This window comes from Chiloscyllium plagiosum, unplaced genomic scaffold (assembly GCF_037043375.1).
Source record: "Chiloscyllium plagiosum isolate Xiang-an unplaced genomic scaffold, Cpla_swu_hap1 HiC_scaffold_16, whole genome shotgun sequence".
NCBI classification, from domain to species: domain Eukaryota; kingdom Metazoa; phylum Chordata; class Chondrichthyes; order Orectolobiformes; family Hemiscylliidae; genus Chiloscyllium; species Chiloscyllium plagiosum.
Genome location: NW_028270154.1, coordinates 42,237,757 through 42,261,877, shown reverse-complemented (window position 1 = coordinate 42,261,877; position 24,121 = coordinate 42,237,757). Strand labels below are relative to the sequence as shown.

General features: G+C 40.9%; 1 protein-coding gene across 1 annotated transcript in view; it reads left to right on the top strand.

The window, feature by feature from the left end:
* Window positions 1-24,121, top strand: part of LOC122556638 (uncharacterized) — a 126,370-nt gene that overhangs the window by 31,320 nt on the left and 70,929 nt on the right. The window lies entirely within an intron of this gene.

Here is a 24,121-nt window from a genome sequence, read left to right as displayed (position 1 = left end):
CACCTTTCATATCTTGTAAAAGTTTGGCTTGCCGTCTCATCTGACATTTGAAAACAGTAGGTGAACCACCACACTCTAATGTGTGGATATTTCAGTCCCAAGATGTCATGTGGTAAGCCACCTTCAATCCAGAAATTGTCCAAAATTCTTTCATTTCTTCCAGCGTCCTTCACATTTATTTTTAAAGTTGAAAAGAGTAGTGCTGGAAAAGTCAGCTGGTCAGGCTGCATCCGAGGAGCAAGGGAGTCAATGTTTTGGGCATAGGCTTATGCCTGAAACGTCAATACTCCTCCTTGGATGCTGCCTGACCGGCCATGCTTTTCCAGCACCACACCCTTCGACTCTGAGGGCTGCAGATGATGGAGATCACTTTCTCCTCATTTGTTTTTAAAGACAAGGTGTTTGCAACTATGTTTAACCAACTTGTTGTGGATAACGGGAACCAGTGGATATAACACTTCTAATTTTCAGAGGATATTTGAAAAGATGCCACATCAAAGGTTATTGTGGAAAATAAAAGTGAATGTTACAGAAGGGGACATATTGCCGTGGCTAGATGATGGACTAGCTAACAGGAAACAGGATGCAACTTGTGGTGTGACACTGGGATCAGTGATAGGCCTCAATTTCTTACAATTTTACATGAATGACTTGGATGAAGGGATTTATGATTACTACATTTTACTGATGACACAGCTAGTTAGAAAAGTAACTTATAAAGGCTACATAAAGAGAATACATAGAAATGTAGGGGGTAACTGTTGGGTTAAAGGTCTGTCGAATGGGTATAGTGTGGGCAAATGAGAAGTTGTCAATTTTGGCAGGAAAAATAAAAATAAAGCATATAATCTAAAACATGAGAGATTGCAGAGCTTTGAGATGTAGAAGGATCAGAGTAACCTAATGTATAAATTACAAAAGGTTAGTATACAGTGCAGTAAATAATAAGGAAAGCTTTCATTATTATCAAAAAGTTACCATTTATCATGAGCAGATTTGAATACGAGCAGTTAGGGATCCTTCTGGAAGCAGTGATCACAGTATGGTTGAATGGAGATGGAGAATGTGAAGATAAAATCCAATACCAAGATCCTGTGCTTGAACAAGGGGGACTACAATAGAATGAGGGAGGACTTGGCTAAAGTAGACTGGAAACAAAGATTTTATGGTGGGACAGTTGATAAACATTGGAGGACTTTCAAAGCAATTTTTCAAATTACTCAGCAAAAGTATAATCCGTGAAACAGAAGGACTGTAAGAAAAGGGGTAATCTGCCATGGGTGTCTAAGGAAATAAGGGAGGCTATCAAATTGAAAGAGAAGGCATACGAAGTGGTCATGAACAGCAAGAAACTAGAAGATTGGGAAAGGTTTAAAGGTCAAAAGAGTCACAAAAAGCTATAAAGAAAAGTAAGATAGAACACGAGAAAAAATTATTCACAGAATATAAAGACAGATAGCAAAGGTTTCCATAAATATATAAAATGAAAGAGTGGCTAAAATAAACATTGGCCCTTTAGAGGATAAGAAGGGGAATTTAGTTATGGGATATGATGAAATGGCTGAGACATTGAATAGGTATTTTGTATCTGTCTTCACAGTGGAGAACACTAATAGCCTGCCAGTGATTGACAAAGAGACGAAGGTAGGTGAGGACCTGGAAACAATCATTATTACGGAAGAGGTAGTGTTGGGCAATCTAATGGAGCTAAGGATTGTCAAGTCTCCTAGCACTGATGGAATACATCCTAGGGTGCTAAAAGAGATGGGAGAATAGCAGGTGCACAAGCAGTAATTTTCAAAAACTAGCTGGACTCTGGGGCAGTCCCAGCAGATTGGAAAATAGCAAATATGATGCTGCTGTTTAAAAAAGGAGGTAGACCAAAATGGAGAATTATAGACCAGTTAGCTTAACCTCTGTAGTGGGGAAGATGCTTGAGTCTATTATCAAGGAAGAGATAGAAGGTATCTCGATAGAAATTGTCCTGTCAGGCAGACACAGAATAGGTTTACGAAGGGCAGGTCATGCTTGACAAATCTTTTGGAATTCTATGAAGACATTATGAGCAAGGTAGACAATGGGGACCCAGTGCGTGTGGTCTACCTAGATTTCCAAAAGGCCTTTGACAAGGTGCTGCACAAGAGGCTGCTGCATAAGATAACGATGATGTTGTCAGGGGGTGAAGTATTAGCATGGATAGAGGATTGGTTAACTAACAGGAAACACAGAGTGGGGATAAATGAGTGCTATTCTGGTTGGCAATCAATGACTAGTGGTGTGCCTCAAGGATCAGTGTTGGGACTGTAATTATTTACAATTTGTAAAGATGATTTGGAGTTGGGCACCACGTGTAGTGTGTCAAAGTTTGCAGATGACACTCAGATGAGTGGCAGAACAAAGTTTGCAGAGGAACATAAATGCATTGAGTGAGTGAGCAAAGGTCTGGGAGATGGAATACAATGTAAAAATGTGAAGTCATACATTTGGTACGAATAATAGTAAAAAGAATTATTACTTGAATGGTAAAAAGTTACAGCTTGCTGCTATGCAGAGGGACCTGGGTGTCCTTCTGCATGAATCACAAAGTTGGTATGCAGGTACAACAGATAATTAGGATGGCAAATGGAATTTTGTCCATCATTGCTAAAGGGATTGAGTTTAAAAGCAGGGAGGTTATGTTGCATCTGTACAAGGTGTTGGTGAGGCCACACCTGGAGTACTGTATGCAGTTTTGGTCTCCTTACTTAAGAAAGGATGTACTGGCACTGGAGGGGGTGCAGAGGAGGTTCACTAGGTTGATTCCAGAGTTGAGGGGGTTGGCTTATGAGGAGCGACTGAGTAGATTGAGTTTATATTTATTGGAATTCTGAAGAATGAGAGGCGATCTTATAAAATTATGAAGGGAATAGATAAGATAGAAGTAGAGAGGATGTTTCCATTGACAGGTGAAACTAGGACAAGAGGTCATAGCTTCAAGATTAGAGGAAGCAGATTTAAGACTGAATTGAGCAGGAACTCCTTCACCCAGAGGGTTGTGAATCTATGGAATTCCTTGCCCAGTGAAGTAATTGACACTACTTCAGTAAACTTTTTTAAAGCTAAGGTAGATATTGTTTTGAACAATAAAGGAATAAAGGGATAGGGTGAAAGCCGCAGGTAGGTGGGTCTGTGAGAAGACCAGCCATGATCTTATTGAATGGTGGAGCATGCTTGAAGGGCGGGACAGCCTACTCCTACTCCTAGTTCTTATGTTCACAATACAAAAGCTTAAAGCTTATGCCTTAATTATATGAGGTGCTAGTAAGACCACATCTGGAAAAAAACTTGATTCATTGTTTCTGTGATCAGCTGCTAGCTGGGCATTAATGGACTGTATAGTTTTCCAGTGACTGCTGCTGTTTGACATCATTTGGTGCAATTGCAACATTTGTGTAGTCAATATTGTCTGAAATGCAAAGGAAGCCAGTCACTGCTGTGAAAGCCACAGTGTTATGTTGCTTGTTGACATCAATTCAGCTGCTGAAACTTAGTCACATAGCCTTGGTGACCTGCTTAACATTGGTCTGTGTCATAGACTGGAAGATGTGGCTGATGCCTCCTGTAACAAACTGATCAAACCAGTGTCAAAGAAGTAGAGAAACCTGCCTACTCTGAAACCCTGCTCCAACAGGCAGCAGGTCCTCTTACAAGAGATACAGATGCCTGCAAAGGCAGATCATGATCGCCTAAGACTTAGCACTTCAAATAGATCTCAGAAATAACTCTGTCTGTAATAATAGGCAGCTGCAGCCAGATACTGATTCTATTGATGCTGCACTTCATCCTTCAAATGTTCCTTCATCCAAAATAACCAAGCAATGATAATCTCCATGATAAGTAATTAAAGCTTATTGAGTGCAATAATGCCAAAAATAGACTGAAAGAAGTAATCTGGAAACAGGAATCATCATTGGGAAATCAGACTGCAAACAAAACATGATTCATGAACCTACAGCTAAGTGCCCATTTTGTATAGAACTTTAGTGATTCCGAGACATTGATTTCACTGACATCATTGGTAGGTGAGGAACTGGGTGAGACATCTACAACTTTTATTTAAAATAGCTTTGAGGTTCTACTTACACCTCCACCCCACTGTCCAAGATCAAAGAAACTGAGAGATTAGGCTGGCAACGAGCAGGAACATAGATAAGCACATCATCACTATGTTAACCAGCTGTTCTACTGGGTGGCTAGAGTTAAGATCAGGCCCAATTTCAGTCACACAATTGTAAGTCTTGCGTGCCATTGCTGTACTTGTTTTCCTGAACTTGTTTCAGTAATTCCACACATCTGAATCATATTTTGAAGAGGCATCCTGCAGAAACTTCATAATATAATTATCAACATAAGTTTCTTAACTGAATAAACCAGTCTGTTCCAGAAGGACTTGTTGACTGGTCACAGTCACGGCTAAATTGAACACAGCCTTGTTTGTGTTGTGGGTAGTTATCATTCCCTGCCAACATTTGAGATTTCTTGCAAAGAACATGTAGTGATATTGCAATTTTTCTCCAAATTGTACAGATTAGATTAGATTACTTTACAGTGTGGAAACAGGCCCTTCGGCCCAACAAGTCCACACCGACCCGCCGAAGCATAAACCACCCTTACCTCTACATTTACCCCTTACCTAACACTACGGACAATTTAGCATGGCCAATTCACCTGACCTGCACATCTTTGGACTGTGGGAGGAAACCGGAGCACCCGGAGGAAACCCACGCAGACACGGGGAGAATGTGCAAACTCCACACAGTCGCCTGAGGCGGAATTGAACCCGGGTCTCTGGCGCTGTGAGGCAGCAGTGCTAACCACTGTGTATCTCATGTAAGGACCTTGAGATAACTGATTTTTTTAATATTCTTTACAAACTTTGCAAATATTAACTGCCTATTGCTTGCTTTAAACAACAGTTTTAGTTAGAAAAATGTCCCAAGGTGCTTCATCATGGTGTAAGAAAAGAAAATGGAAATTGCCAAGAATTTGGATGAAATCAGAACAGACATGATACCAGGTTATTATCCAACAAATTTATTTGAAATCGTAAGCTTTCAGAGATTCTGTGCCTGTGTCCTTCCCTTCGCTTCACCTGACGGATAAGTGCTCTGAAAGCTTATGATTTCAAATAAACCTGTTGGACTATAAGTTAGTGTCATGTAACTCCTGATGCTTTCCACCCCTGTCCAAGATTGTCACCACCTCATCAAGAATTTGGATATTCAGCCATGACCATAATGAATGGTGGCGTAGGCTAGAAGGGCCCAATGGCTTACTCCTCCTATCTTCTGTGTTTCTAAGACAGTATTTTGGCAGCAGAATATTTTTGGATGAGCTGAACAGGATGGATAGTCAGGTAGGACAGCACTGGAAACTTTCCGACAAACTCAGCAGGTCTGTCAGCATCTATGGTAGGAGAAACAGAGTTAATGTTCTGAGACTAGTATAAGTCATCTTCAGAACTGATTTCCGCATCTGCCAAGTTTTGGAGATAACATCAGAATTTGTCTCTCTACCTCTCAGCCCTGGATCTGCAGTCATCCAACATGTTCCCCGAGCTGGAAAGAAAGAATCTACTCAGGACCTGGTTCCACTCTCATCACTATTTTCATACAATAAGTGAGAACTATTGTAGCTGATTCGGGAAGGGGATTAAGGTTAAAGCAGATTTGATCATGGTTACTGGTGGACATCACCATCCAAATTCTCAATAATTATCTGTTGATAACTTTATTAATTTTAAGAAAGATCACAAAATAGAATTCCTCCTTTGGATCATCTGACTGTTACTACTCAAAGACAGAAAAAATATGATTTTGATTTATTATTGTCACATGTACCAAAGTACAATGAAAACATTTTGTTTTGCCTGCGGTACAGGCAGATCATAACATAGAAGAACATACAGATTATAGGGTGATTGAACAGAGCAATACATGCAAAGTTACACTGCACAAAAGATGAAGCCATGACGATTTCAGTGTCAGGTGCTATCAGCTGATGACACTGAAGTATGGTCCCATTAAGCAGCTACTGACTTGACTGCTAATAATAAAAATAATTACTGTGTGGCCAAACAAGTGCATTTTAAATAAACTGATTATCCTGCACATTATTTGGTCCCAGATGATGACTTTAAAAAACATTTTTTGGGTTTTTAGATACAAAAGCAAGATCAGCACTGGATTTGAAATTTGAGATGTTCAGCCAGCAGTCTGATTAGGGCAAGGAAGAAGCTATTCTTGAACCTGTTGTTGGTGTGTTTAAGTTTTTGTATCTTCTGCCTGATGGAAGTGATTATAAATTTGATGATGTTGGCCGCCTTCGCAGCAATGAGAAATGTAGATGAAGTCGATGGATGGGAAGTTGGCTTGTGTGATGGTCGGGGCTATGTTCACAACTTTCTGTACTTTATTACAGTCCTGGGCAGAGCAGTTGCTGTACCAAATCATGCATCAAGATAGAATACTTTTTTTAATGTGCGTCTATAAAAGTTGGTGAGGGTCCTGCTACATTTCCTTAGCCACCGGAGGAAGAAGAGGCGTTATTGTGCCGCCTTGACCATTGTATCTAATTGGGTAGTCCAGGACAGATTGTTGGTGATTGTCATGGTCAGGAACTTGAAGCTCTCTGCCATCTCCACCTCTGCTCCATTGATGTAGTTCGGGGTATATACTTCTCCTTGCTTCCTGAAGTCGATGACCAACTCTTTACATTTGCTGACGTTGAGGGAGAGATTGTTATCTTTGCATCACATCACCTGGCATTCTATCTCCTTCCTGTATTCAGTCTCGTCATTGTTTTATATCTGGCCAACATTGGTGTTGTCAGTGGACTTGTAGATGGAGTTCAGATGAAATTTGGCCACACAGTCATGAGTGTTCAGTAGGGGCCTGAATATGCATCTTTCCAGGGTACCAGTGTTAAGGATTATCATAGAGGAGCTGCTAATGTCTGTTTTTACTGGTTGCGGGCTGTAGGTCAGGAAGTTGAGGATCCAGTTGCAGAAGACTGAGCAGACACCTAGGTCTCGGAGTTTGGAGATTAGTTTGGTTGGAATTATGATATATGGAATCCCTATAATGTGGAAAAGGCCGTTAGGCCTAAACCGTTAGGCCTAAAAAGCCAACACCGACCCTCTGAAGAGTAACCAACCCAGACACATTCCCCTATCCTATTTCCTATATTCCCGACTAAGCACCTAACTTTCACATCCCTGAACACTATGGGCAATTTTGCATGGCCAATTCACCTAACCTGCACATCTTTGGATTGTGGGAGGAAACCCACACAGAAATGGGGAGAATGTACAAAGTCCACACAGACAGTCACCCAAGGCTGGAATCGAACCCTGGTCCCTGGCATTGTGAGGCAGCAGTGCTAACCACTGAGCCACCCTGCTGCCCCTATGGTGTTGAAGGCAGAGCTGCAGTCAATAAGTAGAAACCTGACATAGGTACCATTATTATCCACATGTTCCATTGATGAGTATAGGGCTAGAGAAATGTCAAGAATCACACAACACTGGTTATAGTCCAACAGGTTTATTTGGAAGCACTAACTTTCAGAGCACTGCTCCTTCATCAGGTGGTTGTGGAGTATAAGATCATAAGACACAGAATTTATAACAGAAAATTACAGTGTCATTCAGTGATATATTGAACAAACCTGGATTGTTAACTCTTTCATCTTTTAGAATGGGTTGCAAGTTTCAGTTCATTAATATATAAATTCCAGTTCATTAATATATAAATTATTTTAAGTCACTTTCTCAAGGTAATTTAAGCTTTTATAACAAAAGCTCAGACAATGAATTAAAAGTGTGAGGTCAGAGTCTGTCTGTATCCCAAACTTGAGTCAGACTGGATTTATTTGCAAAATGGAATTTACAAAATATTACATGCAATGACTGCTTGCAGATTGCACATTTTTTGAGCAAAATACAATCTATCTGCAAACACAAATTCACCCTATAGATCTGTGTGTGTGCATGAATGAGCGAGAGAGAGTGTGTATATGTGTGCACATGTAAGAGTGAATGCACGGGAGTGTGTGTGTTTGCATGTGTGAAAGCTTGGTAAATTGTGTGTGTGGGCGTGCTGGAGTATAAGCCTGTGAGAGGATGTGTGGGGGGGGTGGGCGGTGTATGTGTGTGTGTCTATGAGAGAGAGAGAGAGAGAGAGAGAGAGAGAGAGTCTGTGCGCATGTGTTGTGAGAGAGTGTATAGTGTAGTGGGTCACCCGTAATGTAACATGAACCCAAGATCCCAGCTGAGGCCATCCTCATGGGTACAGAACTTAGCTATCAGCCTCTGTTCGGCCACTTTGTATTGTTGCATGTCCTGAGGTCAGCCTTGTAGGACGGTCACCCAAAGATCCGAGGCCAAATGTCACTGACCACTGAAGTGTTCCTGACTGGGAGGGAACACTCCTACCTGTCGATTGTTGTGTGATGTCCATTCATCCGTTGTTGTAGCATCTGCTTGGTCTAACCTCTGAGCATCCTTGCCTGCAGCATATGTAATAGACTATGTTGGCTAAGTCACTTGAGTACCTGCCACGTACAATGGTGGGAGGTGTCCCCACGTATAATGGTGGTATCCATGTTGATATTGACACATCTTGCAGTGGTTGACATGACAGGTTTGTACAGTGTTGTGCTCGATGTTATCTTGAAGGCAGGGCAGTTTGCTGCAAACAATGGTCTGTTGATTTTTAACTTTGTCCACCCCAGTCCAACACTAGCCTTCTACACAAGGTAAATGCCATCTGTTGTGGTAGTAGGTAAACTGCAGGGGATTGAGGCAGGCTGGGAAGGCTAGAGCTGATGTGAACCGTGACTAATCTCTCGCAACACTTCATAAATATTTTCCCTATCTCTGATAGAAATTTGATTAGTGTTATGAGAGGGTAAGTTTTGATATTTCCAATTCCAAATTTACTTCTGTAACTGCTTCCAATAAGTTTCAAACTTGAGAATAGAATGTTTATATTCTCTATCAACAAGAATGAAGTCATAAGAAAATTCTTAGAAAAACAGGAAACAGTTTGTGTAAGTAGATGGGGAAGAACACATGGAGTGGAGTTCATTGTAGGCTTTGTCATTTTTCTTTGTTTGTTCATGAGATGTGGGCATTACTGACTCGGCCAGCGTTTATTGCCCATTCCTAATCGCCCAGAGGGCAGTTAAGAGTAAATCACATTGCAATGGATCTGAACTTGCGTGTAAGACAAACCAAGTAAGACAGGCAGATTTCCTTCCCTAAACCAGATGGGTTTTTAAAACAACTGACAGTCTAATGGTCACTGTTAGACAAGCTTTTTTTCTTGTCTCAGAGATTTTCTTCCCCCATTTAATTCCAATTTCATCATCTGTCATGGTGATATTTGAACCCTGGGGCCAGAACATTAGCCTTGAATTCTAGATTACTCATCCAGTGATATATTACCACTGTCACTGCTGCCCCAAGTTGATTTCAACTTGGGCATAGGGGCACAATTTCTTATGCTGATAATCAAGATGTGACAAAATTTTCAGGAAGACATATGTTGGAGAAAGTAATGGCCAAATAATTGGCAAAACAATATCATCTGGACAAATGTGAGCTAATATATTCTGGGATGAAAGACGAGGAGTGGAGTGTATACAAAATGAAAAGACACTGAAGGATATGGTTGAATGAATAATTGGACTCTCACCACTCCCTAATGAGAATCTCCTTTCCCTATTCAACACTCGACTCAAAACTGGGGCATTTAGCTCTCGTCATCCGGAAGCTCCTTGCTGGCCACCTCTCTCAATTCTCCCTCCTTTCTTACCACTGATTTTGTCATTCAGGGGCTGGAAAGATCAAATCCATTATTTTCTGATCGTGCAGGTAGGAACATCCAGAATAACATTTAGGGTTCATAAATTGTAGGATAAACCACAAGAATGGAGAAGTAATAATAAATTTGTACAAAGTATTTGTTCAATCCCAAATGAAAGATTGATAATGTTACATATGGTACAGATTCATCAGGGAAGTGCAAGAGATGGGAAGCTGTAGTCAGGAGAAATGGGGGCTACTGTACTATGGCTTTTTCCACTGAAATGCAGAAGGCTAAGAGAATATTTAATAAAAGGTTTTTGCATAGGGTAAGATTATTTCTTTTGACTGTCAAGCAAGTTGTAAGTGGTGATAAATTTAAGATCATATATTTAATTAGTAGATCAGCAAATTAATTATCAATCCTGTCAGGGGGTTCAACTTTGTCTACAGATGTCCTTTCAAACAAATGAGTGCAGTTTTCATGTAAAATGATAAGGAATCTGGAGAAGTTCTGCATTCTTGCCAGTTAAAGAAGGCAGAGAAATTATAGTCCACGGTACTAATGCATGTATCCTGCCAAAATAAAATCAGTACCAGTCAGTGATGTCTTGGAAAATGAATTAGAGCTATATAAAATAATAAGAATTGCACATTTATGGTTCTTCATATTTTTATATATTTTCACATTTTCTTCATTTATAACTGACTGGAGTAAAAGGTTTTGAGTCCATATGGTGGCAAGTGTGAGCTTATAGAATCCAGATGACACAGACTGCAAGGTCAATATATTATGTAAGTGACAAACAATGTTGATCCCAAGAAAATATCTAGTCCAAACCCACGTTACCTCCTCAATCCTGAAGCCACTTTTACAACAGCTCCTAAGTTATCGTGTAAACAGTATCCCTTGCAACGCCATGGCTAGATTTTGCTTTCAGAAATGTACTAATGGCACCAAAACATTCATTACACTTTTTCTCCGATCCTCTGTGGCATTTTGCACTGGAGCTTGCTGTATGAACCTCCCAAATGTTGCAGCCTTCCTTCGGAGGACTGATACCTTCTGTAAGCAAATGAGGCAATTGTATACTTTCCAATCCAGTCAAATTGAAGGATCATAAACATGCAGGGTAGAGTCTGGAATTGGAATAACAATCGTTAGAATATTGAGTTCAATGTTGAGTCAGGGTATAGAAAACAAAAAGAAAATAGGTTTAAAAGATGTAAATGAGCCAATAGCAATTTCCATAGACAGAAGTTAAAATAAATTTACATTTTTAATATTTTCAGTCTGTCTTTCTTATCCCTCTCTTAGTGTCAGTGTCTTTTGCAATTTTTATTTCACTTTTGTGCTTGTATATGAAATCTTAAACATTTCCTGCTTTGGTTCAGACTCTGTGAGAATTCAACTTGACAGTGGTGCAAAACGCGATATCAGATTGGTTGGCCACTATACACAGCATCTGACATTGCAGTCCATAAAATTAAATACCAGGGTAATGTACAGAAGGGACAATCATCCTAATACTACCCATATTGCGCCAGATTTCTGCCCCTCTGCCTTTGAGATTTGGTTGAGGGCCCTGCAGTTACTTGGCCTACTCATGACCACCAATGATCTTCTGTAGAAGGCACCACCTCTGATCAGACACCGGATTAATCCATGTCTACATTCAAGAGCTCTCAAAGTCTGTCGGCAGCTGTCGGCCATGCAAATGCTATGCAAAATCTTTATCGCTGACCACAAAATCCACAATAATATTTTAAGTGGTTCTGAATTTATTGAAACTGATGTGCACCTCAATGCCCTAGATACATTAAGCTAAGCTGTCTGAGATTCCTTAATTTGGAGCTCAAGAATATCACACCATAACTAATAAACAAAAGATATTTCATGCTTTCACCTACTTTTGACCATTTCTGAAATAGGTCACCTCTGTTTCTAGCTGCAAAATGTTTCTGAGATGGTGTTTTTCTTGATTTTAATGTAGACAAGTAACTGCTTGTAGTTTTTTCCACAATTTGTTGTTTTCCTTGGTCCACTGGACATACCAAGAGCTATGCTTTTTATGAGGGAAAATATCTTTTGGTGCTTATACTAATTTAATGTTTGGATTATTGACTATTTCCCCTTCTATTCTGTTTTTATAATCATTTGGATTACTTTGAGTCAGCTATAATACAGTCACAAGTAGGCTAGATCAGCTAAGAATGGTAGGTTAATTTCACTGAAAAATTATGATTGGCTAGAACAAATCAGCAGCTGTGAAAACATTTTTGGGTGGCATGTGTATTAGGAGAGTGTGATAGAATTCATTTTGTCAGGACAGAACCTTCTCAGGTTCTGAACAACATGGGCTTTGGCAAGAAATCTGGAAAACTTGCATGAGCAGTCAAACAAAGCCTTTCTCAACATCAGGAGCAACTGGGTCCATTTTCTAACAGTGTCAATACGCAGTTCTCGTTAGGAGAGATCAGAGGCCTAATGACAGGGATTATTGCTTACTATTACACTCATTAACACGGGATATCATCTCTTTAACATGCAGACTCACATCATACCATGAAATGGATAGAGACTTGAACTATGAATTCCCAGCATGAACGTTATCTGGGTGATTCCCAGCTCACCATTTTACTCCTCCCGATCATCATTGTGGAAACACAGGACAAACGATTCGGGCCACAGTCCATGGACATTAGCTGTACACCGCATGTGCACAGACATTGACATCCAACACATGCCAACTTCTCCTCACCACCACGTCTCCGATCCACTTCATGTACTTCATGTACTCTGATGCTTTATTTTGATGCATGCTGGCAGCTATCATTGGAAGGTAACTGTGTGGACATTTTGTGTGCTTGGACAGGCACCCAACATAAAGACTGAACCAGGCTGTTCATTCACTCTGAGTGCTAACTCGCATTATATCTAACTGGATGCTCTCATCACTCTGTCTTGATTTCCTTTATCCTCTTACCAGAGTTTATTCTACTAGTACTAGTCTACTGCCTTGCTGTTTAGTGCTGAATCCAATGTTCCGTCGAAAGGTCTCTTTCTTTCCCTTGTACAGTATTTCACTGTAGTCCTGGGTTCCATTTTTCATTATTTTATTTGCTCAAAAAAAACCTTAGTTTGGTTCTGTACAGTAGCATATACAAACATTGGAATTTGACTCTATCCAACAAAAGCAAAGACACCTCATACTTGAACTAGCCTATATTTACATAAATTTGAAGCACTATGAAGGTCCAATAACTGAATGTAGCCCCATTTAACTTCAGAAAGACATCAGATGGTGGTCTTTTCCTTAGTAATAGCTGCCCCAAACTTCTGTGCATCCCTCAGCACGTAGTTCTGGACTTTGGAATGTGCCAGACTGCAACACTTGGTTGAAGTCACCTCTTGTTCTGGAAGAAAAGGTTTTGGGCAGACCAAAACGAGTCTTTCATGGAGTTGATGGTCCTCCACGGACAATCAATATTTGTCTTGGTGTGTGTCTGTGGAAACAGGCCGCAGAGCACAGAGTCCTGTGTCATGGAGTTGCTCAGGATGAACCTCAACAAAAACCACTGCATCTTCCTTTTGCAAAGGCATGTTCCAGGAGGGGATGTCTGACAGTCTCAATTTTATGAAGTGTTTTTAATTTGAAAAGCATCAAGAAAGGAAAGCTGCCTCTAGACAGCCCATGTCGCTGTGTTTATATTTTCAGATCCAATACAGAAATTTTCAGATAAATATAAAACCGCTGCCTATAATTTGTCTGCCTCTAAAATGTTTTCTTGATAAACTTTTGGAATAAAATTCCAGGTTTTTTTTGGGGGGGAGCAAAAGCTCAGAGATCAATTGACAGTGTAGGGAGTGATACAGAAGCCAGTGTGCCACTGGAAGTCCATTTGAGTGAAATTTCCATCAGCCACCTTGCTACAGTCACTGACAATCATGCCATCAGCACACATTTATTCAAATGTGGAGCCATAAATTCAGTCCACGTTGGCAGCATTATGCTTGGATAGGAGTAGAAAACGTATGAGAGGCAGGAATGAAATTGAGGTATTTGGCCAATTTTTAGTTCCTTCATTGGTGAGGGTATATTTGATAAAGGAGGTGTTTGTTGCTCATCTCTAATTCCTTTGAAGTTATGACTTGGGAAATATGTAATTGGGGAAGTGGTAGTCAGTATCCATATTGAAAGAAACAAATATATTAGCTGCAGTCCTTCAAGGTTTAATGGTAATCATAAAAGAAAAAAGCAAGCTGAAGGACCACAGCGGCAGGAGAGCTGGAGGACTGTGACAGTAGGCAATGAGAAATATTTCCCTCCCCACCCATTTCCACTTTCCACAAAGACCATTCCACCTGGTCAGGTCCACGCCCCCCCAACAACCCATCCTCCCTTCCTGGCACCCTCCCCTGCCACCGCAGAAATTGCAAAACCTGCACCCACACCTCCTCCCTCACTTCCATCTAAGGCCCTAAAGGAGCTTTCCACATCCATCAAAGTTTCACCTGCACATCCACCAATATCATTTATTGTATCCATTGCTCCCGATGTGGTCTCCTCTAAATTGGGGAGACTGGAACCTCCGAGCTGAGCGCTTTAGGGAACATCTCTGGGACACCCGCACCAATCAACCCCACCGCCCTGTAGCCCAACATTTCAACTCCCCCTCCCACTTTGCCAGGGACATGCAGGGCCTGCGCCTCCGCCACCGCCGTTCCCTCACCACCCGACGCCTGGAGGAAGAACGCCTCATCTTCCGCCTCGGAACACTTCAACCCCAGGGCATCAATGTGGATTTCACCAGTTTCCTCATTTTCCCCTTCCCCCACCTCGCCCCAGCTCCAGCCTTCCAGCTCAGCACCGCCCTCATGACCTGTCCTGCCTGTCGATCTTCCTTTCCACCTATCCACTCCACTCTCCTCTCTGACCTATCACCTTCATCCCCACCCCCATTCACCTATTGTACCTTATGCTACTTTCTCCCCACCCCACCCCATCCCCCTCTCATTTATCTCTCCACCCTGCAGATTCCCTGCCTCTATTCCTGATGAAGGGCTTTTGCCCGAAACGTCAATTTTCTTGATCCTCGGATGCTGCTTTTCCAGCACCACTCTAATCTAGACTCTGGTTTCCAGCATCTGCAGTTTGTTTTTACCTAATGAGAAATAGGAACAGGAGTAGGCCATTCAGCCCCTCAAGCCTGCTCAGCCATTCAATAGGATCATGGCTGATCTTACATTTCTCACATCCACTTTCCTGCATTTTCTCCATAACCCCCAATTTCATGGCTTATCAAAAATCTATTTGTCTCGGCCTTATGTTATCGTGGACCGTGACGATGGGAAGACTAGGTCTGTGATGGTAAAGAAGACCAGGGAAGCTGAAGGGCCAGATGAGTTGTGGAAAATTGTGTACCTGCATGTTATAAATCTCTGGAGGAAACTTGTGTTACTGATCAGCACAACTATGGTCTTTACACATAAGAACAGAGCAGTGATGGAACCAAAACTGAATAAGAAACAGAATTTGTCTGCTCATTTTATTATAATGGGCCAGCATTGGTTTAAGCAGTGACAGCATCTGTTGGAAATAGATGAAAAACTATAAACACAAGTCTGAATCAGATGCTGTGGTCAGAACTCCCAGTGCTCGTTTTCTCTCTTTTGATGTTTAGTTCTTGATTTTGTCCACAAACAATGGGTGATGCCAGTTAGGAGGCAGAAATTGCCAATGTTATTTGAAGGAATCATCATCTGCCTTTGAGATAGAATGCAAAAAATTTTTGGAAGGCACCTTGCTTACATTAAGTGCTCATTACATGCAGTTCCAACTACTTTTTTAATTGCTGGCAGTAGCTATGGAATATTCATTGGGGAATTCCGAAGGCAGTTTTATCTTCATGGAAATGCTTCTTGTAATTTCACTGAGACACGAGGTGAAACAGTGTCAAGAAGTGCGGCTCTGGAAAAGCACAGCCAGTCAGGTAGCTTCTGAGGAGCAAGAGAGTTGACCTTTTGAGCATAAACTTAACATGAAGAACATTCCTGATGAAGAGCTTATTGCTTGAAATGTCGATTCTCCTGCTCCTTGGATGCTGCCTGACCTGCTGTGCTTTTCCAGTGCCACACATTTTGACTCTGATCTCCAGCATCTGCAGTCCTCACTTTCTCCTCCATGAGGTGAAACAGTAGCAAGCAGAGATCAAACAGGAGGAAGTGTTCCTTGAAAGATATTCCTCCTCCTAACACATTAAAAGACCTAAACAACAGGCCCTTTGTTCTCCGAGAAGGAGGCAAGTTTCTGCGGAGAAGCTATCAAGGATTTATTTCTTGCAAGAAGACCTGCAGCCAATTAGTAATAAAGTCGAGGCAGTTAGTTAAAGCAACTCTCCTATGTCTAACTCCACAAGATTATTGATAACATCAGTCAGTGAACATTCTGATTATGTATTAAACTGGGAACTGTTGTCATGTCTGTTTAGAGCAGACTGGTTCATCACCCTTTCCATAGACAATTCGAATTAATTCAATACAGCTCAGTTTGCAGGAGCAAAGTGTTCAATATGGTGGATTGTGCTAAAACCTCAATTCCCTATACAAATATGGAATGGCATAATGTGCAGTGGGTAAGTGCTTTGCTGCAGCACATTATGTAGATCTGCACCATCAGTCTAAGTATCTGCATCAACCCTTTTTGTATTGCAGCTTCTCCATCCTAATCTATTGTCTCTGTACAAGAGGCTTCTTAACTGGGGTAAGGGCTATATCCTGCTTTCTTGGTCTGAGACTCCACTTAGGCCAGACTGGACCACAAACAGATCCATGGCTTTAACAATAGGCCATCATCAAGAAATGGAGGCTTGTTCTGTAGGTTCAGAAGCTGGGGAAGGGGATTAGAGGAGGATGATGAGGGGAATCAGGCCTGGTTAAGAATGAAAACAGAAGCCAGCTAGAAGTGCAGGTGATTATGTGGGGAGCGTAAACCTTAGCTTTTAAACACAGGGATGGGAAGTGGACTTCTGCTCCTCCTGCTCCACCATCAGTTAAGAATGTCTCTGAAATCAACCTTTTTATTGTTGGGAAATGGAAGAGTTCTTGAGTGTTCAGAACAAACTGAACTTCAAGGGCAAAGTTAAACAGGCGATTGCTCTTTTACACATGCTATTAAAGATTCCAACTCAAGTTTCAGGTTGACATGGATTAATAATTTTTCCTGTGTAGAAGATGAATCACTATTGCCCAAAAATGTGCAGCTGCTTCCTGTCTCTCTATTGGAGATTTGGTGTGCCAGCTAGTGCCTGGTAAATATATGCTGGCTGTATGTCTACATCTATACGTCGGCAAAATTTGTCTAAATTTCCATATATGTGTTAATTATACATAAAACTACTTTAACATATTTCATGGTTGTGTCACCATTAAAATTGCCAGCAACCAAATATTTTAATTCACTTGGAGGGGGTGGGTGGCACTGGCTGACTCAATGTTTAATGTATGTCCCTAATTGCCCTTGAGAAGATGGGAGTAACGTGCAGTCCAAGTGCCATATGTAGACCCACAATACCATTAGAATTCCAGGATTTTGGTCCAATGACACTGATGGAACACTTATTTCCAAGACACGATGATGAGTGGCTCGGATGGAAACTTGAAGGTAGTGGTGTTCCCATGGATCTGCTGCTCTTGTCCTTCTAGATGAAATTGGCCATGGGTTTGGAAGGTGCTGTCTAAGGATCTTTGAATTTCTGTAGTGCATCTGGTAGATAGTTCACACTGCTGGTGATGGAGTGACTGAATGCTTGTGGATGTGGTGCCAGTCAAGCAGCCTGGATGATGTCAAGCTTCTTAATTGTTTTGGACTGCACACATCTAGGCAAGTCGTGAGTATTCCGTCACACTCCTGACATATGCCTTGTAGATGATAAACAGGTCTTGTGGAGATAGTAGGTAAGTTACTTGCTGAGTATTCCTAACTTTAGACCTGCTCTTGTAGCTACTGTATTGACATACCTACTCCAGGTCAGTTTCTGGTCAATGGTGATTCCTAGGACTTTGATTGTGGGATTTAGTGATGGTAACACCATTGTATGTCAAGGGACACTGGTTAGATTATCTCTTATTGGAAATGGTCATTGTGTAGCATAAATGTGACTTTCCATTTTTCAGCCCAAACCTGGATATTGTCCCGATCTTGTTGCATTTGATCATGGACTGCTTCAGTAACTGAGGAATCGTGAATGATGCTGAACATTGTGTAATCATTGGCGAACGTCCCCACTTCTGACTTTATGATGGAGGGAAGTTCATTAATGAAGTAGCTAAAAATGGTTGGGTCTAGGACACTACCCTGAGGAACTCCTGCAAAGATGTCCTGGAGCTGAAATGGCTGACCTCCAACAACCACGACCATCTTCATTTTGTATCAAGTATGAGTCCAAGCAGTGGAGAGTTTGCCCCCAATTCCTGCAGTTTTGCTAGGTCTCCTTGATGCCACACTTGATCAAATGTGGCCTTGATGTCAAGGGTTGTCTGTCTCGCCTTTTGAATTCAACTCTTTTGTCCATGTATGAACCAAGACTGTAATTAAGCCAGGAGCTGACTGGCCCTGGCAAAACCCAAACAGAGGCAAGAGTTTGGTGCTGGAAAAGCACAGCAGGTCAGGCAGCATCCAAGGAGCAGGAGAATCAACGTTTTGGACATAAGCCCTTCAACGGGATTCCTCATGAAGAGTTCCTGCCTGAAACATTGATTCTCCTGCTCCTTGGATGCTGCTTGACTCAGTGCTTTTCCAGCACCACACTCTCAACTCTGATCTCCAGCATCTGCAGTCCTCACTTTCTCCTAGAACTCAAACTGGGCATTACTGAGCGGGTTATTGCTGAGCAGGTGCTGTTTGATAGCACTGTTAATGACACCTTCCATCACTTTACTGATAATCAGTAGTCGACTGATGGAGCTTTGGTTGGTTGGTTTGGCTATGTCCTCCTTGAGTACAGTATATACCTGGACAATCTTCTACACTGACAGATGTTTGCTAGTGTTGTAACTGTACTGGAAGAGCTTGGCTAGAGGGGCAGCAAGTTCTGGAGCACAAGTCTTCAGTACAATTGCCAAAATGTTGTCAGGGCCCATAGCCTTTGCCGTATCCAATGCCTCCAACTGTTTCTTGATATCACATGGAATTAATTGAATTAGCTGAAACCTGGCATCTGTGATGTGGGAACCATCGGAGGAGGCCAAGATGGATCATCCAATCTGCACTTCTGCTGAAAATTGTTGCGAATGCTTCAGTTTATCTTTAGTACTGCTGTGCTGGTTTCTGCAATCATGGGGATATTTGTGGAGCCGCCTCCTCCTGTGAGCCGTTTAATTGTTCACCACCATTCAAACTGGATGTAAAAGAACTGCAGAGCTTAGATCTGATCTGTTGGTTGTGGGATCAATTAGCTCTATCTACTACTTGTTGATTATGCTGTCTGACATTCAAGTAATCAATCCTGTTGTGTAACCTCATTGAGTTGACACCTCATTTTCAGGTATGCCTGCTGCTGCTCCTCACATGCACTCTGCACTTTTGTCATGAACCCTCACATCTGCAGCAGGCATATGTGGTGAGTCTGGGGTCAAATGTGCTTTTTCCTCTTGTTGGTTCCCTCAACATCTGCTACAGAGTCTGTTTCGCTCAACTTCCTTTAGAACTTCACCAGTTTAGTCAGTAATGCTGCTTTCTGCTGAGCTCCTCTTGGTGGTGGATGTTAAATTCCCCTGCACTCTGTGCCCTTACCACCCTCAGTGCTTTCTTATTGTGGTTTTCTGTTTTACACTTCCAAAATTCACCAGTTTCACCAGTCAATTTGTTATGAAACTCATAATAACGTTTCATTTTCACATTTTGAGTTGCAAAAATTAAAACTTTTAAATCATTTAACCTGTTAATTTATTTATTGTTCTGTTCCCTTCTAATCAGAATTTCTAAAACATTATTTCAGTATATCAGCATAAGTGATCTTCTACATATGGTTAATATTTTAAATCACCATCTGAAAGGATAATTTGATTATTGACAACTGAGTCAAAATTGTCAAAATGTGCAAACATTTTTTGTTGATAGAATTATTCACTTGAGCCCCTTCAAATTGAGGATATATCCTAAAGGTTCAAATAATTTAAAGAAATTATAGCCATGTGTCTTCCCTGATTGTTTCAGGAGCAAACATGCGCCCAAATGTGAAGGGTAGAATTTCATGTAACCTAGACTGACATCATTGAAATTGGAGGATGTTTTTGGTGATTATGTTAATGGTATCCACTGTTACTTTAAGTAAGCAAACACAAATCTGCTTTTATTTTGCTGCTGGCTGTAGTTTCTACCCAGCATTTTTTTTATCAGCAACAGAAATTGATTCTATATGCTGCCACTGTGTGGTCAGCAGTAGAGTGGCACTTATTATTAGGGGAACTTCATGGTTTTCTAAAACATGTCTACAAAGGTTTGAATTAAAGAACAGATAGGGGAGAAAATTGAGAAATAATGGGGAACCTTCAATTACAACAGTAAGTGGGAAGTTAACAGTACTGAAGTCAATAGCATGTCAATTGCACAATTTAGTTAAGATTTAAGCTGTGCCAGTGCATCCATCTGGCAGCCACATGGAAGCCCATATCCCTGAACACAGTGTAATCCTGTAATCATCCAAACATCACTTTCACAGCCACCCAATGCTTGACAATATGTCTGGTCTTACCGTTCACAAGTGGAAAGGTCACTTGCCAGTCAGCAGGTGAGAATGCCACAGGCAGGAAATTGGTGCAGATTGATAACATTTATTTGTTGTAAGCAAAGCATGAATTTAACCATCTAATATTGTGTTACACACGTGTGTACCTTTACGCTATTACATTTTTTTCTTTTTCAGCTACTTTTACATGGTACAACCTCTGTAGTTCAACAGGCTGCTCATATCTCTGTCCGACTCTTCACTGAAGCCCTCCTGAGTTTTGAAACCTGTAAGGACCCTACTAAAACTTGCTCCTGCTGTGCAGGATTAGGATAGATCCAGTCATTAGCACACAAAGCAGTATTTCAGGGGTGGTCAAGCTATTTCAGAGGGCAGTTAAGAGTCAACCAGACTATTTTGGTCTATTTTGCTTAATCAAAAGTGTTATTATCTCAGATGTAAATTCCAGCATCCACTGCTGTTTCCTTCCTAATGTGCAGTGCCCAGATCTGCTTTCACTACTCAGAGTGTGTCAAACCAGAATTTTGTATGGGAGAAAGTGCAGATGCTGGAGATCTGTGTCAAGAGTGTGGTGTTGGAAAAGCACAGCCGGCCAGGCAGCATCCGAGGTGCAGGAGAATTGATGTTTTGAGCATAAGTTCTTCATCAGGGATTGTGTATGACTGCAGCCATAACGACTTCATCCTTGTACTCCAGTCCTCTAGATATAAACACCAACATTCCATTAATTTTCTTGATTATTTTTTGCACCTTTTTGTGACATTTTAAACATTGATGTTCCCGAACTCCCAAATCTCATTTGACATTCACTGTATTTAACTTCATACCATCTAGAAAGTATCATGAGCAATCCTTTTTTCAGTCTAAAATGGATTGCTTACATTGAAATCTATCTGCCACAGTTTTGTCCATTCACTTACTTTATCAATATCCCTTTGTAATTTTATGCTACACTGTCTATAATGCAGCCTAACTTTATGTCATTAGCAAATTTGGATCTTCTATGCTATTATCCAAGTCATTAATAAATTATGTAAATAATTGAGGGCCTAACACAGCTCCTTCTGGGACACCACTGGTCAATCCAGCCAAATTAAGTACCTACCCATTATTCTTGCTTTCGGTTACCTGTCACTCGACCAATTCCCCCACCTTTTCAATAATCTGTCCTCCGTTCCATGGGTCTCTACACTGTTAACAGTCTCTTATGTGGGATTTCATCAAATGCTTTCTGCGAGTCCACATAAACGTCTATAGACATTCTCCTATTGACTAACTTAGTCACCTCTTCAAAACAAAAGCAATGTGATTTCTCAGGCATAACTTACCTGTAATGAATCCATGCTGGTTGTCCCTGATTAACAGAAAATGTTCAAGATTTTCAGTTACCTCATCTTTGATTATAGACTCCAACAATTTTCCCAACTCAGACGATAGGCCAACTGGTCTATAATTCCTCTGCTTTCCTCTTTCACCCATCTTAAATTGAAGGGATGACTCCTGTATTTGGGGAACTCTGAAAAATTATAGTTACAGCATCATTGATGTGCTCCCCTACTTCCTTTGATAGAAACCATCGGGCCCTGGGGATTTGTCACTCTGATTCCATTAATTTCCTCATTACCAATGTCTGTCTTTAATTTTTTTTCAGTGCCTGTCCCTAATCCACTACTTAATTTCCTTGGGACTGTGGGCAAGCTATCCTCCTTTTCTACTGTAAAAACTGAGGGAAAGTAATTGTTCAACGTCCACCACTTTCCTATAGTCATTAACAATATTCCCATGTTTCACTCTTTTTCTGGGTCAATACTGCCCCAGACCACCCGTTTTCCCTTTATATAACTATAAAATTTCTTCTTATTGATCTTGATGATCCTTGCAAGTTTCCCATTCAGCATGACTTGTGCTGTGTTTTATAAGCCCGTTTAGTTTTGTGCAGTCCCATATCTCTTTAGTTGAGACCTGGTTTCGAAGAAGGGTATTAGGACTTGAAACATTAACTGTTGTTTCTTCGCAGAAGCTGTCAGACTTGCTGACTTTCTCCAACAATTTATGTTTTCATTTGCATAAGAATTTTTCATCTCTGCTCTCTAATCTGAGAAAAATTCCATCCAAGTGTATAAGACACTGGCCTAGATTCCACCAAGAACTACTAAAATGTGGCTTGACAACACACTGATGAGCCCAAGTGGTATGAGATGGTTTCTCTGAGAGGATCTTTCATTGCTATGTCTTGGAATCAGATATATACCTAACTCCAGCATTAAACATTATTTTTCTATCAATGTGAAGTGGAAGCTATAGCAATATTGTTACAAGTCTAATATATATTTGAATTTTAGGAAATACAGATATAAACCTGATTTTTATTAGTTCTGTTAGGATAGCCATGGGCTAAACTTTCTGCCTATTGACCATGAATTGATCAGTAATCTAGTCCATATGTCTCAAACTGACTTATTTTCAGTTGTCTGACATTTGTATTGTGATTTATCATTCTATTTTCTGATATGCATACAAGTTGATAATTTGATAGCAATGATATTAGTGCGTCTCTTCCACATCAGGTTGGTTGTACTCAGAAGGGTGCAGAAGTTCATGGTTGACTAATATCCCAAAAACCATGCAAGCATATACCTGAGAACGTTGACGACCATAAGCCTTCTATCACTCTTTTTCCAGTCTCCCTGTGATATTGCTAGTCCTTCAAAACCTCATGTCTTATCATCACACCGGTGTCATGTTGCAACTCCAAGCCCTTCACTTCTCTCACTTCAGTATGCAGTTATTGTTTGTTACTGCTCTGGGTTTCCAAAGAGTCAGCAGTCGAGTTGCAGTGCTTCAGTGTGCCACTATAGTCTGCTGCAGTTTTCTTCTGTTATTCACAATGTCTTTGTGACACACTTGCTTTAAGTTTCAATGAATTTTATACTGTATTTATTTGTGACTATCCTATATTTATGACTTCTAGTTTTGGATTGCCCCCCAATACTTTTCCTGTTTTTCCTCTCTGTCTCAATTGGCCGTGCTAAATTGCCCATAGTATCCAGGAATGTGCAGGCTAGGTGGTTTAGCCTTGGGAAGTGCAGAGTTAGAGGGATCAGGAAGAGATTAGATCTGGATCGGATGCTCTTAGGAGAGTTGGTGTGAACTCAATGAGAAAAATGACCTACTTTCATGCTGTAGGAATTCTGATTCATAATTACATGTTGTCCAACACAATACACCTAGCTTAACAAAATGGTGCATTGAAGCTACAATAGTTAATGCGATAACTGCTAGCATCTTCGAGTGCATATTGTTGGTGATTGTGGCTGATCACACAAAATGTTATGTAAGCTGCAAAAGTGAAACGTTTCCACCAGTTTACTCTGTGTTTGATAGTGTGTTTGGGAATCTGCACTATCTCAAGAGTGCTTCATGCACACCATACTTTGGACTACCTTATATCATTGTTAACATCACTGTTTTAATATTTTCTTTCTCCTCTTAAGTTCATCAGAATAGAATCATGTCAACACTAGT